At 37.8% G+C, this 11035-nt stretch overlaps 1 protein-coding gene across 2 annotated transcripts in view; it reads right to left on the minus strand.

The window, feature by feature from the left end:
• Positions 1 to 9169, minus strand: part of MICU1 (mitochondrial calcium uptake 1) — a 195981-nt gene extending 186812 nt beyond the window's left edge. For both annotated transcript variants that reach the window (XM_069460023.1, XM_069460024.1), the window contains exon 1: positions 9091 to 9169. The gene's annotated coding sequence lies outside the window, so the exon portion shown is untranslated. The remainder of the gene's footprint in view (positions 1 to 9090) is intronic.
• Between the last annotated feature and the right edge of the window lie 1866 nt (positions 9170 to 11035).

Raw genomic sequence — 11035 nt, forward strand, 5'->3', positions numbered from 1 at the left:
CATAGCTCACTGCAATCTCAAACTCCTGGGCTCAAGTGATCCTCCTGCCTCAGCCTCCAGAGTAGCTGGGACTACAGGGCCACACCACAATGCCTGGCTAATTTTTCTATTTTTAGTAGAGACGGGGTCTCGCTCTTGCTCAGGCTTATCTCAAACTCCTGAGCTCAAGCGATCCTCCTGCCTCAGCCTCCCAGAGTGCTAGGATTATAGCCGTGAGCCTTATCTTCAAAAATTATTTCCAGATGAAAACGTTCTAGAGATCTGTTGTATAGTGTGATTATACTTAATACTACTGAACTATACACTTAAAAATGGTTAATAAATTTAATATTAAAAAAAAAAGGCCAAGAGAAAGAATGAACACAGAGAGAACCCTAATGTAAACTAGGGACTTTAATTACTATGATAATAATGTTATCAATATTCACTCATCAATTTTAACAAATGTATTGCACTAATGTAAGATGTTAAAAATAGGGGAAATTGGGGGGCAGGATGAAGGGTCATGTGGAAATTCTATACTTTTTGCTCAGTATTTTTTTGTAAACCTAAAACTGCTCCCAAAAAAGTCTATTAAATTTTTAAGAATTATTTCCTACTCTAAGGCATTTCCTATTTGTAAACATCATTTACCTAGATTTAATCACAATGACTACACATAATTCATATTCCTTGAGGAATACTCAATTAAATTATAACTGCTCACAGTGTTTCTCCAAAACAATATGAAATAGATAAAAATTCCCACAATCCTTACTTGCACTCTTTCATCAGTTTCAATCTGCTTCAACCCTATGTAGCTAAGGTAGAGAGTTAACAACAAAGCATAGTCACTGACATCTTGTGGCCTTTCTCAATAGGGGTTCCATGAGAGATTTAAGACATTATTGGGCAATGATTTAACTTTTTTTCCACGCATCTAGAATGGTACTAGAGGCTGAGTATTTCTCATTCAAAATGCTTGAGACCAGAAGTGTTTTTGGATTTCAGATTTCTTCAAATTTTGGAGTATCTGCTAATACATAATGAGACATGGCCTGAAGGTAATTTTATACAATACATTTTTTTTTTGAGAGGGGGTCTCACTCTGTTATGCCGGCTAGAGTGCAGTGGTGTGATCATAGCTCACTGCAGCCTCAAACTCCTAGACTTAAGTGATCCTCTCACCTCAACCTCCTGGAGTAGCTGGGACTATAGGCACTGGCACCATACCCAGCTAAATTTTTTTTTTTTTTTTTTTTTGGTAGAGACAGGGTCTTGCAATGTTACACAGGCTGGTCTTGAATTTCTGGCCTCAAGTGATCCTTGGCGTCCCAAAGTATTGGTATTACAGGAATGAGCCACCATGCCCAGCAATTTTACACAATATTTTTGATAATTTTATACACAAAACTAAGTTTGTATACTTTCCACACAAAAGATACATTGCAGCTAAAGGGGACTATACGGGTCTGTTTTTCCTTAGGGATACTGAATAAACCATGTTTTGTGTGCCTGTATTTTGACTGGGACCTATCACATGTGGTTAGTTGTGGAATTTTCCACTTGTGGAAATGCTCAAAAAGTTTTGGATTTTGGAGCATTTTGAATTTCAAATTTTTGGATTAGGGATGCTCAATCTGTAGTTACATACCAATCTGGGGAGAACTGAGAAAATAATCACTGAAATTATTTCCTGCATTCTGTGATTCAGATGTGGGAGCCCAGTTGAGAATGACTGTTAGAGATATAAAAAAACTAAGCAAAACTAACTTGCAGCATTAAGAGTAGCTAACACTGGATGGGTACAGTGGCTTATACCCATAATCCCAGCATTTTGGGAGGCCGAGGCAGGAGGATCACTTGAAGCCAGTAGTTTGAGACTAGCCTGGGCAACATAGTGAGACCCTGTATCTACCAATAAAAAAAAAATTAGCTGGGTGTGGAGGCATGCACCTGTACTCCTAGCTACTCAGGAGGCTGAGGGAGGAGGATCACTTGAGCCCAGGAGTTGGAGGCTGCAGTGAGTTATGATTGTATTCAGCCTGGGCAACAGAGCAAGGCCCCATCTCTAAAAACAAAATAAAAAAAAAAATCTATCTATCACTTGGATAAGACAGATAGAAGAGCTACTTAAACTTCATCTTTCAAAATATCTTCGTATGCTGTCTCTGTTAAACCTTCAGATCAGTGTAATCAAATGTATCAATAAAAAAAGAATAACCATTAACATTCTCCTGAGATGCACCATAATGATTTACAAGAGACAAGGAGTACACCAAAATCCTCACGGTGGTTATGGGAAAAGGACAGGATTATTCTGACCAGATCCTAAACAGGAAGAGCCTAAAAAATGAAATATTAAAATAATACCACCTTAAAATTTATTCAAAAATACTAGGATCTGAAAAAACTATCTCAGAGCATTCTACCCAGCCCCATGAAATGCAACCCTAATCCCTCTCTTTCTTTTCTCTTTATTCTTTTTCTTCCTTTTCTCTTCTTTTCTTCTTCTTATTTTAAGCCTGCAAGTTATTCCAAGGCACTTTTAGCCTGATTTACAGTTCTCAAGATTAAAGAGAGCTATTAATATATCCTAAAATTTGAGTTTCCTGTTCCATTTTCATGGTGAGATTTCTAAGAGCACCAAATGCATGATCTTTATTCAGACAGAGCTTCTGTTTGGCAAGCCAACGTATATGATAATCTAATTGCTTAAATTCATCTTTCTCTAGAATGCAGCTCTCACCTTGGTCTTCTTGTAAACAGAAAGCATTCCAAAACACACAAAAAAGAGAAGAGAGCAATAATGTGTGAAACAACAAAGTGTAATAGACTTAGAAGTCTTAAATTCAAATCCTAGCTATTCAAATTTAAACCCTAAATATCATCTGGACTCAGTGTTCTCATTTGTAAAATTAGGGGAATAAGGTTACATAGTCTCCAAGATTCTTTTCCAACATTCTGTGATTCTGTGATGGAAAGGTGAAAAAAAAAGAAACATCACAGAAATATCACATCATCTCCCAAAACTTCTCACAAGCCAAAAAATTCCCAAAGCCTTTAAGTTCTCCTACACTTATTTCACTTTTATCCTCAAATACAAAGTTTATTCTCCTCTGTTTACCTGGTTGGTACTACTAGTTGCTAGTAGCAACCCCCTCCCTCATTTTGAGTGTGACAACCAAAAATGTCTCCATACATTGCCCAGTGTCCCCTGGGAGGCAAAACTGGCTCCAGTTGAAAACCACTGTGCTAGAGGATAGAGAAAGAAAGACATAATAGGTATTCTCCCCACACTCTTGGGACCACAGTTCCTTTGATCAGAAAGAAGGGGTCCTCTTTCTGAGAATTTTAGAAACCGATGTAGTGCCAGTGCTATCACCATAACTGCCCTATAAAGATGATTTTGCATTTTCTTGAATTTTATATAATCATAAAGTACAGTCATCCTCCCTCATTTGCAGTTTCACTTTCCTCAGTTTAAGTTACCTGCTGTCAGTCAACCGTGGTCCAGAAATATTAAATGGAAATTTTCAGAAATAAACAATTCATAAGTTTTAAATGGGGTGCCATTGTGGGTAGCATACCCACATGAAATCTCACACTGTGCTGCTCTGTCCCTCCGTCATCCCTTTTTCCAGCATATCCATGCTGTCAGTATATAGTGCCTGGCCATTCGTCACTTAGTCATCGCGGTCATTAGATCAACTGTCGCGATCTCATAGTGCTTATGTTCAAATAACCCTTATTTTACTTAATAAAGGCTACAGATTGTAAGAGTAGTGATGCTGGCAATTCAAATATGCCAAAAAGAAGCCATAAAGTGCTTCTTTAAGTGAAAAGGTAAAACTCCTCCACTTAATAAGAAAAAAAATTGTATGCAGAGGTTCTAAGATCTATAGTAAGAATGAATCTTCTTCTATGAAGTTGTGAAGAAGGAAAAAGAAATTTGTGCTAGTTTTGCTGCTACACCTCAAACTGCAAAAGTTAACAGCCACGGTGCATGGTAAGTGCTTAGCTGAAATATAAAAGGCATTAAAATTTGTGGGTAGGAGACACATGAACACACACGTCATGATTCATGGCAATCAGGTTTGATACTATTCTTGATTTTAGGCATCACTCAGGGTCTTGGAACATATCCCCCATGGATAAGGGGGGACCTACTGTATATAGCATTATTTCATCTATATAAAGTTCAGAAACAGGCAAAACTATATTATTTGTTTGGTGATAACATATAATAATGATTAATACCAAAAGTCAGGATGGTGATTTTTCTCCAGAGGGAAAGAAGAGGGCTGTGATTGGGAAGGGCACATAGAGGACTTCTGGGATGAAGGAAATGTTTTGTACCTGGATGGTGGATATCTATAAAGTTAACTTTTATAATTATTCTTTAAAGTGTACATATATTTTCATGTAGTCTTTCTTACATATGCGTAGGGGAATAAAGATATCTTTTCTTCACCTATCCTAGGTTCATGGCCGAGGCCCATATTACAAAAGACAGATTGACAAAAAAAAAAAAAAAACATACATGGCACACGCCTGTAATCCTAGGGCCTCTGGGGAGGCCATGGCGGGAAGATCGCTTGAGGTCAGGAGTTTGAGACCAGCCTGAGCAAGAATGAACTATTAAAAACAGAAAAAAATTAGCTGGGTGACTAAAAATAGAAAAAAAAAAAAATTAGCCAGGAGGGAGGCTGAGGCAGGAGGATCACTTGAGCCCAGGAGTTTGATGTTGCCATAAGATAGACTGATGCCACAGCACTCTAGCCTGGGCAACAGAGCAAGACTCTGTCAAAACAAAAGAAAGAAAGGAAGGAAAAGAAAGAAAAAAAAGGCAGGAAAGAAGGAAGGAATGTAGGTAGGTAGGAAGGAAGGAAGGAAGAAAGAAAGAAAAAAAAAAGAAAAAACATACAAATTTATTTAATGTAAGTTTTATGTGACATGGGAGCCCTCATAAGGAAATGAAGACCAAAAGAAACAGGTAAACTTGTATATTTTTATGCTTAGGTTTGATGAAGAGTATATAGTCATGGAGAAATATGTTTGTATGGGATATATATAATAAAAAAAACTTGTCAATGCCACCCAACCACCCAAAACCTGTTATTGAGTTAATCATACAACAGAACAAATCTAAAGTGTCTATGTAAACCTACAGCCATATCCTCATTTGTAATTTCCTAATTAGTTAATTCATGTATTGCTAAGTTGGTTTGGATACAATGTGCTTTTTCCATAAAGCCTTAACATGGGGATGTATAGGAAAAGCAGTGATTAACTAAGCCAAGGTCTTCAAAAGACTGAGACTAACCCTCAGAAGAATAAATTTTAAGAAATAAATATAAAATATTGATCAACTATAACGCATTATATGCATCACTGAACACAGAGTTAGAATATTTATGGGCTTCTCTATTAAATTAAAAGCTCTAAATCCTACTATAATATAGAAATGATATGTGAAGACAGAATGAAGGAATCAATATTTAAGAATGCCACCTTGCATTTGCAAAGAACTCTAAATGTTCCTATGAATACTTTCTCTTTGCACTATACTCAATTTCCAATCAAGGAAAATGGGGTACCTGTATTAAAATATAATAACAATTCCATGTCAGAATTCAGCTGTGAGTCGATGACATGTTACTCACAGTCTCATTGAATAATAAAGAACTGATTAGTAATGTGGGCCAATCTATAAAGAATATGTATATATATATGCCAGAGGAAGTCACTTCCTATATACATAACAATTTTAGTAAAATTTTTTTTAGCATTCACAACAGACATCTTTATACTCTTTTATAACAATATGTCTACATTTATGTTCTTTCTAGAAACAAACCTGTTAGGTTGACAGTCGTATTAGGTATTTTACAGGATATTTTCTGGGCTTTTTTTTTTTTTTTTTTTTAAACCTTTACTCCAACTTCTATTTACCCAGGTACTTTTTTTAAAAAGAATTTCCTTTGCCTACTTGAAGATGTTGTTTTAAACTTTGGGACTTAACGAAAGCAAAATTAGAAGATCACAGATGAAAGTGGTACTGAACATACAGATAAGTATGCATTGCTATTGCATATTTTGTTTTGTTTAAATAAGCTGAGACCCAGAAAATAAAGTGTCTTACTTTAGGTAATCTAGCTAATGAATTGGTTCTGGATAGCAGATCTGAACTAACTTGACCTCTTACTGGCCATCAATTTTGTAGTCATACAGAACTGTGTTCGATTCCTGACCTGGCAACTTTGTGTTTCCATAGAGCAGGCATAATTACACTCATCAAAATACAGCTATACACACTGGAAGAGTATAAATTTCAAGTCCTATAAGTTAATAATAGATATTAAAAAAGAAAAAAATCTGAGCATATATGCAGTGGTGGAGAAAAGAAAAAATGAATTATTAAAATAGGAAAAAAAAAGTCAACATAAATTGTAAATACAATTAATGTATATTGCAAAAGGAAAACAGATACCCTTAACAAAAAAAAATAAACACCCGAAAATTATTTTAATGAACATCTGTTGTTTTCGCCTGTCCAGCAACCATACTCCCTTCTCCAGGAAGTAACACCTCAATTTTCCTTTAGAAACTATCTGTCACCCACCCTTAATTCAAGTGGTTTGAAACCACATTCCCTACCACCCCACTTCAGGGTGGGAAGAATATCCAAGCCTGCCTACATAAAGTATTCCATTGCTCTGGTCACAGGGACTGTCTCTAGAATGGTCAAAGACCAAGTCAGGCCAAGGAGACTACCATGGTTTGCTAAAATAGTAGAGAAAGGGAAATTCTCTTTCTTCTTGGGTTTCTGAGGTTGTAGGATGTAGGCCTGGTACTATTACTACTATCTTTCCCAGAGAATCTGACTCCCAAGTCTTAATTACTTTTCCACATTGATACCCAAATATGCAAAGGGATCTAGGGTTACCTGGTAGTACTGGAAAAGATAAATTAGGATTTTGACTTTCAATGTTATATTTTCTATAATAGTTCCATTTTTCAAAAATAAGCACATATTACATATATAATAGTAAATTTAAAACATTTAAAAATACTACCCCTGGGTTTTCTTCTCAAATATACTCAGATATTCACATTTAATGTCTTAAAAGCATTAACAATTTTCTCGTAATTTACCAAAGAGAATAGAATATCTATCACTTTTTTCCCCTGGCACAAAATAAAGCTATTTTCACTCTGAAAATATGGGTGGGGAAAAAAAGTTGTAAGTAAACCCTTTTCAAGAATTTGTCCTCATTTAAAATGGGATATATTCAAAACTCTACATGGAAAAAAAATGGTTAATATTCAGCAAGCGCTATAGCCACTGTAAAAATTGTTCAAGAGGTACTGTGAAGATAAAAAGTGGTAAAATTAGATTTTAAAAAGCTTTATCAATTATGTTAGTCCTACAATTCTGAATAATACATGATCTGAAGGAATTGATCAGTTAAATATTTCAGTTATAATTATTTTACATAATATTGCCTTATGAAAGAAATTGCAAACCACTGTTTTATTCTTAAATACAGGAAAGTCAGTCTCAAGATACACTCCCTAGGAATGTAAAGCATCTACTAACTATAGCAAATGCTCTATAAAGGAAGACAGCAATAAACGTTTTTGTTCTCTTGCTTTTGTTATACAGTTTCTATCACTCTTTCCCTTTCTCCCCAAGCACACACAAGCCACTCCTGCATCTTCACTTTTTAATATTATTATTTTTTGTTTTATGATCCTCAGTAAGGACAATTAGAAGGTGTCAATCGCTTTTTTTTTTTTTTTTTTGTGGTGGTCTCTTCTGGTTGTCATTACCTTCTTGATATAATCAGGTAGCCAGAGAGATGTTCTTAAGTGGAAGAGATCCTCAGGGACCTATCAAGGGTAGGGACAAGGAGCAGCAGCTAAAGGCCAGAGCCACCTTCTCACAGACAAGTGGCAGTAAGTCCTAAAGTTTTCAGGATAAGGCAATATTCAACAAGCTCATTACCTTGTTCACACCAGAAAGACAGTGGGTTGGCCATCCTGATCAACACCTTTGCCTCAAGATGCTGATTTTTTTTTTTTTAATTCGATGTACGGTTCAATGAAACCTAAACTCTCCTAAGCTAACAACTCCAAACTTTTCTCACCTTATCTGCAAACGCCTTTCTTATACTGCAAGATCACTTCCGCTTGTGACCCAAAGGGATGCTTTAACATAATTGAAGGTATATAAAAGAAGCCACCAAAAAATGTGTGATGGAAATATCTATTAAAGAACAGGAAGAAAATGGGTCTTTCCAAAGTACCGCAGGGAGAGTAAAATACTTTGCCCTAGTCCCTTAGCCATAAAATATTTATTCTACTTATATTTACTAATATCCACAGTATTTTTCAGGCATCTAAAAGAGAAGGTAAAGAAACCATAAACCACAAGACTACACAGATAGCAACGTAAAGAACCGTCAATCTAAACTCTCCTCCTATTCACATAGGTCAGTAACATCTGGCTCTTTCTCAAAACATCGTATGGTGGGCCAGGATGGGATGGTGAGAAGGAAACTTGAGAGAGAGGATGAGAACGGGAAGGTGCTGGAAAAGATAAAAACGGAACCATTCGAGAAGACTGCACTTTGTATTGCACCTTTGATTTTCCACTTCTTTTTTCGATTAGGTGACCAATATTTCTGCCTATCAGAAATCCATCTGTAAACTCCCCCACCTACTTCCAACCACATCCACAAATTCCGGGAGAACCAATCAAAGCTATTTGTGTCTCCCGGTCGCTCGCAAGGAGTGAAACGTCGGCGGCCAAGTTGGGAACCCGGCACTGGGAGAAGTTCTCCTGGGACAGGGAGAAGGGACGTGGTGAGGCGAAGGAAAGCGGAGGATGGGGAGCAAGCAGAACTAAGGGCTCCTCTCAGCACCGTGAGCTGAGCGCATCACGGAGAGTAAGGTAACCCGCCAGACCCGACAAGTCGCCGGATCCCTGGGGCTGACAAACAGCTGGCCTCGGAGCCCAGGTACCTAAAACTATTTCGCCACTGCCTTCCCCTTCGTCTTCCCTAAATTGCTGTCTCCTCACACCCTTCACAGTCCAAGACTCACCCGTCCACACTCCAGCTCCACCAGCTCCTCGGTCACAGCCGCCCACTTCTGACAACCATAAAAACGAAGCAGCAGCAGAGACAAGCTTCCACCTCCCCCGCCCACCCTCACGTGACTCTCCTAGCCGCTGGGCCTGTCGGGATCGTGGCGAAATGGGTTTGGGAGGGGCACGGAGAAAAAGGAGGGGGAGGAGTAAGGGGAGCAACTCGCCACGCCCCAGCCTCGGGCCCCAACCCCTCATCTTTTAGGCGGGAAAAGCTGAAGAGCGCCTAGAAGCCTTCCGGCATTTGCTCTAGTTTTTTCCTCCTCCTCAAAAGGCATAAAAATCTGTTTAAAAAAATTGTTGTGCCCTCTGACACCTCCTTGGTACCCGTTTTCGTATTGGCTAAGCAAAAAAGAGTCAGTGAAAAGAAAACTGGACCACAGTGAGTTGGGAATTGTTTCTTTGCAACTGCGTTTAGGTTTAAGCTTCTAGTAAAATTTTCTTACTTCATAACCTTAAACCTTTTTTGGGTTTAGAAACTTCCTCACCACTTTCTATTGTGTGGATTTTTCAAGTGTTTTATTTGCAGGCTAATATTATTGCAGTTTTGTCCCTAACCTACTAATAACATGTTTCCCCCCCCCCAAAGAAGGTGGTTTTATCCGAAGTGTGGATAGAAAAGGGTCCTCTCTCTCCTGCTGTGGAAGAAATAGAATGAAAATATTATGGTTATGATACCAGAGAACTTTCAAATAAACTTTTTTTCAAGAATTTACTTAGCAGAGCAGTAGAAAAGGCAACAGCCATGGAAACAAAAGGCAGACAAAATTATCACTGGGTTAAATTGTGAAGTAAGCAAAATCAACTATTTCCTCCATTTCTTCTCAGAGGACCCTTCCTCCCCATTAACCTAAGAACAATTTATTGTGTTCATGGCACTATGCTAGCACTTTACATAACAGCTGAGTGTTTGTTTACAACCACTCTGTGGGATGGATACGATTTTTATTCATTTGCAGGAAGGGAAGGAAGCAGGCTAAGACCCTTAGGTAATGCAGTAAATGCTATAGCTAGGACACAGACCTAATCTGAAGGACTCTAAGGTCTGGACTCTTAAACAGTTTTCTTTAATCTGTATTCCTCTGGCTCTACCTGCCTCAGGAGTTAGGAATCATTGTTAATTTGCTTCCCAGCTATCAAAATGTACCTTTTCTGTATCTCTTCCCATTTAATCTGTTCTCTGTTAAGTGAAAAATGTCATAAAGAAATCCTTCCCCATTATTAATAGGCACTTAGCTTGTTATCCTTCTCAGCCATGTCCATTATCTCTGATGATGGGAATTCCAGAACGTTTTAGAGGCTCATGGAACCCTAAGTAGTAGCTAAGTCAACTGTTTCGCAAAACAAATAAAAAAAGAAAGTTAAATCAATACATACATGGTGAACAAAAATCAATATTTAAGAATTGGTGAAATTCAATCCTGATTTTAGACAATATTTGTCTATGTAAAACTAAATAACCAGTTGAACTACTAAATGACATGTAAAAACATAAATCACTGGTTCTCAAACTTTTTGGTCTCAGGACCCTTTTATGCTCTTAAAAATTATTGAGGACTTCAAAGAACCTTTTTTTTTTTTTTTCTTTTTTGAGACAGAGTCTCGCTCTGTTGCCCAGGCTAGAGTGCTGTGGCGTCAGCCTAGCTCACAGCAACCTCAAACTCCTGGGCTCAAGCAATCCTTCTGCCTCAGCCTCCTGAGTAGCTGTGACTACAGGCATGCGCCACCATGCCCGGCTAACTTTTTCTGCATATGTTTTTAGTTGTCCATATAATTTCTTTCTATTTTTAGTAGAGACGGGGGTCTCGCTCTTGCTCAGGCTGGTCTTGAACTCCTGAGCTCAAACGATATATCCACCTTGGCCTCCCAGAGTGCTAGAATTACAGGCGTGAGCCACCACAC

Source organism: Eulemur rufifrons, chromosome 28, assembly GCF_041146395.1.
Source record: "Eulemur rufifrons isolate Redbay chromosome 28, OSU_ERuf_1, whole genome shotgun sequence".
NCBI classification, from domain to species: Eukaryota; Metazoa; Chordata; class Mammalia; order Primates; family Lemuridae; genus Eulemur; species Eulemur rufifrons.